At 38.5% G+C, this 7,237-nt stretch overlaps 1 non-coding gene across 1 annotated transcript; it reads left to right on the top strand.

Annotated features, from left to right (window-relative positions):
* The first annotated feature begins 222 nt into the window (after nt 1-222).
* Nucleotides 223-361, top strand: LOC143669434 (small nucleolar RNA SNORA70). Its single transcript, XR_013168941.1, has one exon. It is a non-coding gene; the product is annotated as a small nucleolar RNA SNORA70 (small nucleolar RNA).
* Nucleotides 362-7,237: the final 6,876 nt, after the last annotated feature.

Genomic DNA, 7,237 nt, shown 5'->3' with positions numbered 1-7,237 from the left:
CTTTCTAGAACCCTATGAGATAGACATCACTATGTTTACAATTTTAAAAGTGGTTAAACCTCAAAGATGGAAAATAATTTAAAGTCAAAAAACTAGTAACAGAGCCAGTCTTTGAGACCCACTCTCTTCCACTTTTTTTTTTTTAATCCAAAATCCCATACCTTTAGGGAGACCAGTTAGTAACCTGTTTTAAAAATCCCAGCAAGAACGACAGTGTTCTATCTGCAGTGAATTGAGCTAAGAAACCAACATCCTTTCCCACGGGGACCCCAGTATACAATGGCAGCAGATAGCTACCTTCTTGCTGGTGGACACAGCCTATTGCTGGCATGGATTGCCCTAAAGGAACCCGGAGACCACTCTTTCCTGTTGATGTTCCTGTCTGAACTTGTGTGGTCCAAGTCTAGGTTCCACACAGATATGCAAGGTGCCTTTGGAAGGCCCCAGGGTATGGCAGCCAGGGTAGACCTTGGCCAAGTCATCATGTCTGTTTGCACCAACCTTCAAAACAAGGAGCATATGATTGAGGCTCTACATAGGGACAAGTTCAACTTTCCTGGCTGCCAGAAAATCCATATCTAAAGAAAGTGGGCTAAATTTACCAAGTTTAATGTTGATGTGTTTGAAGACATGGTAGCTGAGAAGCACCTCATCCAGATGGTAGCAATCTCTGTCCAAAGCATCTTCCAGTTTGAAGAATTCATTTTCTTTTGTGACATTGAAAGCTATTTGATTTTTGGTCCTTTTCCTACCTAATGGCATAAAGATTGAAACTATATTTTTTAATAACGAGCTTTAATTAGAATAAAAACCTTATGACAAAATGGATAAGAGCTTTTTGCAGAAAGAAAAATCAATTTGAAAATAGCTTATTTATGTGGGATTAAAATGCGTCCCCAGTTGTGGCCCCTTGGACAAGTAGCACTGTGTACTCATGAGGGCGTTGCCAGCACCACCCCCTCACTCCCCCCCCCCCCACCCCCAGATTGTGCCTACCAACAAATTACTTCCTGGCCATCTAAAAATAAAAAAAGAAAGAAACAATGGTGATTTGAACCCAAGTGATATTAGTAAGTTTCCTGGGAAGTCAGAGGCCATAGTCTAAAGGAGGGCCAGCAACATTTGATAGTGGATTGGAGAGGGTTTGCAGTGGGAAAGAAAGAGTGACATAGAGCTTTGAGAATGGAGTCACCATTTACTGAGATATGATAGACAGCAGGAGGAATGAGTTTTGACAGAAAAACCTGGAGTTCAATTTTATTATACAAGTTAGGGAGCAAGACAGTCCAATTTTCATTTGTAAAAGTCCACACTTAATAGGCTGAGCCCTCTATCTTCAGGCTCACCCCTATGAAACTTATTCCTGCAAAGGAGAGGCTAAGCCTACTTATAATTATGCCTAAGAGCCACCCCCAGGAAACCTCCTTTGTTGCTCAGCTGTGGCCTCTCTCTATCTAAGCCAACTCAATAAGTGAACTCATTGCCTTCTCCCCTAAGTGGGACATGACTCCTGGGGGTAGAAATCTCCCTGGCGATGTGGGACAGGACTCCTGGAATGACCTGGGACCTGGCATCATGGGATTGAGAAAGGCTTCTTGACCAAAAGGAGAAAAAAAGAAATGAGACAAAATAAAATTTCAATGGCTGAGAGAATTTAAACGGACTTGAGAGGTTAACCTGGAGATTATTCTTATGCATTATATAGATATCCCTTTTCAGTTTATGGTTCATTGGGGTGGCTAGAGGGAAGTACCTGAAATTGTTGAACTATATTCCAGTAACCTGGATTCTTGAATATGATTATATAACTATAGCTTTTTTCAATGTGACCATGTTATTGTGAAAACCTTGTGGCTGGTGCTCCCTTTATCTGGGGTATGAACAGATGAGTAAAAAATAAGGAAAAAATAAATAAACAAATAATGGAGGGGGATAGGGGTAAAAAAAAAAAAAAAAAGGTAAAAATACAAAAGTCCACACTAGGTACTGTGAGGAGGCTGGATTGAAGGACTTAAATTGTGGGTGCTTGGCAATAGATCTCTGAAAAGTTGGAAAAGTGTTGTGGTAATCTAGGCAAGAAATCATGGCAACCCAGACTGGGATAGTAAGGTGGAAGTAGAGGGAAGTGAACAGGTTTAATGATGTATTGGGGAGGTAAAATAGGGAAGGTCTGGGGGTCATTTGAATGTAGGAGGAACGATTTTGTTGGAGGGAAGGTCATACTTGCCTGGCAGGTGTAAAGTAGTTGGTGACTCTCAGTGTGAAGCAAGAACACTGGATTTGTCACATTGGCTTTGCAAACTTCTTCTTTCATGACCATGTAACTCTTTTTTTAAGGAAGATGGACTGGTTTAATTTCAAGTTATGTAGGTTTTGCCAAAAGAAAATATTATGGAGTGAGCCTTTGACCTCTAGAAAGAACTTTTTTCTTTAGAAATGGAATTTCTTGGTTTGGGCTGTTCAATAGCAATTGAGAAAAAGGTTGCGATAAGAACCTTCTAGAGCAAGACCACCTTCCCTGGGGCCCTCTCCCTCAAACACAGACTGTCAGTGATGAGTTAAAAAAAAATGGTAAAATGCACAGCATTGTTTTGGTATTGGCTCTTTCTCTCCAAAGAATGGCTTCCCAGGGACCACCACCTGCTTTCCATGGACAAGAGTGCTACTTCCTGATGGACAGGAAAGATGGTAGCAAAGGGTGCCTTAACTGCTTGTGCAAACTGGAATCTGAAAAATGTCAGGACTTTTTACAGATTAGTCAAAATTTATGTGAAAATGCATCCACTCAGGCACTGGGTATTTTTAATATCATTATCCTAGGCAAGCAATTATCTCTGGGGGCTTTATCTCCCACCCCCATCAAGTTCTATAGAAACCCCACTCAAAAACAAACTATCCAAAAAACGCAAATCTATAGAGACAGAAATTATATTAGTGGCTGCAAATAAATCCTAAAGTTCTTTTTAGGGCAATGGAAATATGTTAAAATTGGATTGTGGTGGTGGTTGCACGATTCTGTAAATTTACCAAAATCAGTGAATTGGAAAATAAACAAAACCCATGCTTTTCCTCCCATACTTAGTACCATGGTGAAGGAGAAAAAGACACTGGTGGGGATTTCCCCTGGAGTCATTGCAATTTTTGCTGTACAGATTGAATCGTTACGTGAACAGAATTAAACTGTCTTGGCTCCTAGAATGAAATATTCCAAAATCAGGAATCCCCATTGAACCTATTCTAAATGGGCCTAAGTGAGAGCCATTTGGGTGGTCTGTCTGTATTCACTGAATCTGACTTTACCCAGGCATTCAAGGACCCTCCCTCAGTACTTGTTAATGAATTAGTTTTATAATCTCTTCTTTATAGCCTCCATTTAGAGGGTTGGGAATTGCATTTATGTATGCTGAAGTTGATTATTTGACATGACCTCATTCTTTTCAACAAATAAAACATGAAACTTCAATATCCAAAGCTCCCTGTACATTTATTTTTAATGAGTAGTGTTCCCTGATCAGACAATCAAATCACGAGGTCATCTAGGAAGCCTGAAATCTGAACAAGATGCCAAATAAAATCTAGGAGAAACCTGAATGAATTGTTCTCTAGCTGTCGAAATTGGTTAAAGGTACTTGTCATCTTAAGAAATATATCCATACATGAAGGATGCCAACCATATTTCTTATTTCATGTCTGTGGAGATGGGAATTTCTAGTAGGGATGAGGAAAAGTTGATAAAAATGTTTTTGTGCTTTCTTGTCTTTGCTTTCCAGGCACATGAATACCCTGTGCTAGATACCTAATTGATGTTATAATCTAAGTTAATAGGACAGGCTATTAACTTATGACAAAACTGCCAGAAGGGGAGAATGGGTAGAATATTAAATGTCACAACCAAAGGATGCTCTGCTCAGATTGCCTACAGCTCTGGGGGAAGGGAATGGAAGAAGGTTAAAAGTGGACAAATATTCTGGGTAAGAAGGGGCTTGTTTGCTGGGCTACTTAAGCAAATACCATGAAATGTGCTTGGTAATTTTGGGAATTCGTTGGCTCATGGTTTTGAGGCTAAGATAGAAATCCAAATTAAGGCATCTTCTAGGTGATGCTTTCTCCCCAAACACTGGTGTTCTAGAGCTGGCTACCAGTGATCCTTTCTCTTTAGTTCGTCACTTAGCAAGGCACATGGCGGTGTCTCCTGGTCTCTCGCTTCTCTTCTAGGTTCCCTTGATGTTCAGTTTCTGCCTGATCCTTTTGTGGCTTTCTCTCTCTATCTCTGAATTTCCTTCTGTTTAAAAAGGACTGCGGTGGTAGGATTTAGACCCATCCTAATTGGGTTGGGCCACACCTTAACTTGAAGTAGCCTCATCAAAAGTTCCTAGTTACAATGGGTTCACACCCACAGGAATGGATTAAGTTTAGACCATGTTTTTCTGCATAGCACATGCTGCACCAAACTATCACAGAGCCCTATAGGTCATCTAGTCCAAATATTCTCAGTAATGTCCTCCAAATACTTCTCTTGATTCTGCTGGAATACTTTCCAGAGTTGGGAATCTCACTATCTTCCAAGGCACCTAGTCCATTTTCAAGACAATCTAAATGCCCAAAGAATTCTAATTACAGCATAGGTAAGTAGATTTCTTTTGATTTTTTTTATTAATTAAAAAAAGAATTAACAAAACAATTAGAAATCATTCCAATCTGGTAAGTAGATTTCTTACCTACCTAGAATTAAACACTTGGCAGCACAACATGCCCCCATAATAAAAATCCAAAGGATCTTTCCATCACTCTTGTGAAGTAATTGGGAATAAAACATTATTCCCAGAAGAGTGGCTAGATATACACTGTGCTGTAAGAGAGAAAATGATGACCAGGTTTTATTTAGGAACCTGAGGTCTCCATGGGGGGGGGGGGGGGATAACTATAAAGTTCAGCAAGCAGTCCCTGATATTTCTATAGAGCTTTAAAAGGAAGTCTCTACACCATACTCCTGACCAATGGGGCTTGTGGCCTCTGCTTGAACCACTCCGCAACAGTTCAGATATTTGCTTGTTTTTTAATCCCCCCTCTTTCTCCTGTGTCAGACCATAGATGCTAAGTGAAATTAATCATGACCATGGCTCAAGCATCACTCTCTTTTAAATTTTTATTTAATTTTTTGCTTATTAATAATAAAATAAATACCCGTGAACCTACCCTCCAATACAAAAGCTAGAATATCTGCATTAACTTACACCTATCTCTAGGCTCCTCATTTATCTCATCTCCCAGCCTTCCCCACCCAAGATAACCACTCTATTGTTTGCCATTTCCTGTTTTGACATATCTCTTTTGTCACATATATACACATATGTATTCCCAAATACATATTGTTTGGTTTTACTTTTTAACTTTATAAAAGAGTATTATACTGCAGTTAATATTTAATTTACTTTTTCACAGCATATTAAATAGGTCAGACTCATTTATATTATAGCATATAATATAAATTCCTCATTTATATTATAGCATATAATGTAAATTATATAGCATATAATATAAATTCCTCATTTATATTATAGCATATAATGTAAATTATATAGCATATAATATAAATTCCATTGTGTACACGTACCTCACTATTTATTCTCCTGTCAGCGGGCATTTGGATCATTTTCAGAATTTTGTTTCTATATCAGACATAATGCATCTATGTCTATTCTTGTGCATGTGCAAGAGTATACTGACAAGCAAAATTGCTGGATTATATAGTATGTAAATGTTTCATTTTATAAGGAAAGCCAAACTGTTTTCCAAAGTGATTATACTAATTTATACTCCTACCAACAATGTAGAAGAAATTCTGTTAACCTACATGCTCTCCAATACTTGTATTGCCAGGCTTTTTCATTTTTGCCAATTAAATATTGTGCTGGTTCAAAAGACCTAGAAAAGCCAAGTCTTAATCCTAATCATTCTTTTGGGAGCAACAGTTTATTCTAATCCCTGTTCAGTACTGTAAGTTGGAAATGTGATCAAGTTATCTCCATGGAGATGTGACTCAATCAATTGTAGGCATTAAACTTGATTAGATGGAAGCATGTCTCCACCCATTCTATGTGGCTCTTTATTAGTTTACTGGGATCTTATAAAAAAGGGAGACATTTTTGGAGGGAATGCCTTTTGAGAATGATGAGAAAGTCGTAGCAGAGCCAAGCAGAACCACGTGGCTGAGAGAACCACAGAGTTGACCAGCCAGTGACCTTTGGAGATTCTGAGAGAGCAGAGAAGGATGACAGAATAACAAGAGCCACAGAGCAGAGTCCACCAGCCAGCAACCTTTGGAGATGAAGAGAATGCCACTAGGGGAGTTTCATGAAGCAAGATGCCTGGAGAGGAAGCTAACAGATGATGCCATGTTTGCCATGTGCCTTCCCAGATGAGAGAGAAACCCTGAACTTCATTGGACTTCTCAAATCAAGGTATTTTTTCCTGGATGCCTTAGATTGGACATTTTATAGACTTGCTTTAATTGAGACATTTTTCATGGCCTTAGAACTGTAAACATGTAATTGATTAAATTCCCCCTTTTTAAAAAAGCCATTCTATTTCTGGTATATTGCATTCCAGCAGCTAGCAAACTAGTACAAACGTGCATACAATTATATTTCATTATGGACTTGACTGGCATTTCTCTAATGATTAAGATCAAACATCTTTTCATGTATTCATTGGTCCTTTATGTTTTTTCTTATATTAAATGCCTGTTCATGAGTTTTGTCTATTTTCTTACTGAACTGTTTGTCCTTTTGTTGATGCTATATAGGAGCTCTTTATATATTGTTGATATTAATGTTTTATCAGTTGTACATATTTAAATCTTTTCCAAATTGTAAGTAATTTTTGTGCATTCTGATGGCATCCTTTGACAAATAAGTTCTTATCTTCAATACAGTCAAATCAATCAATCTTTTTTTATATATTTATGGCTTTTTCCATCTTGTTTACAAACTCCTACCCTACCACAAGGCATGATAAATGCTGTAATGAACCACTCAGATTCCAATTCAAAGATGAAAGGCTCCAAGTGTTGGAAATGTTGCCATCAAACCATCCTGGGCTGAAGCTGAAGAGAGCCTCTGCACCCAAGGCCATGCCCACTTCCTGGGCCCACCTGGTTCCACCAATTGAAGTGGACACAAAAAGGCCAAACCTTTCACTCTAATTTAGGATTACTCTGAAACATTATCCCATCTTC

Source organism: Tamandua tetradactyla, chromosome 25, assembly GCF_023851605.1.
Source record: "Tamandua tetradactyla isolate mTamTet1 chromosome 25, mTamTet1.pri, whole genome shotgun sequence".
Classification (NCBI taxonomy): domain Eukaryota; kingdom Metazoa; phylum Chordata; class Mammalia; order Pilosa; family Myrmecophagidae; genus Tamandua; species Tamandua tetradactyla.
This window is presented reverse-complemented; position numbering and strand designations above follow the sequence as displayed.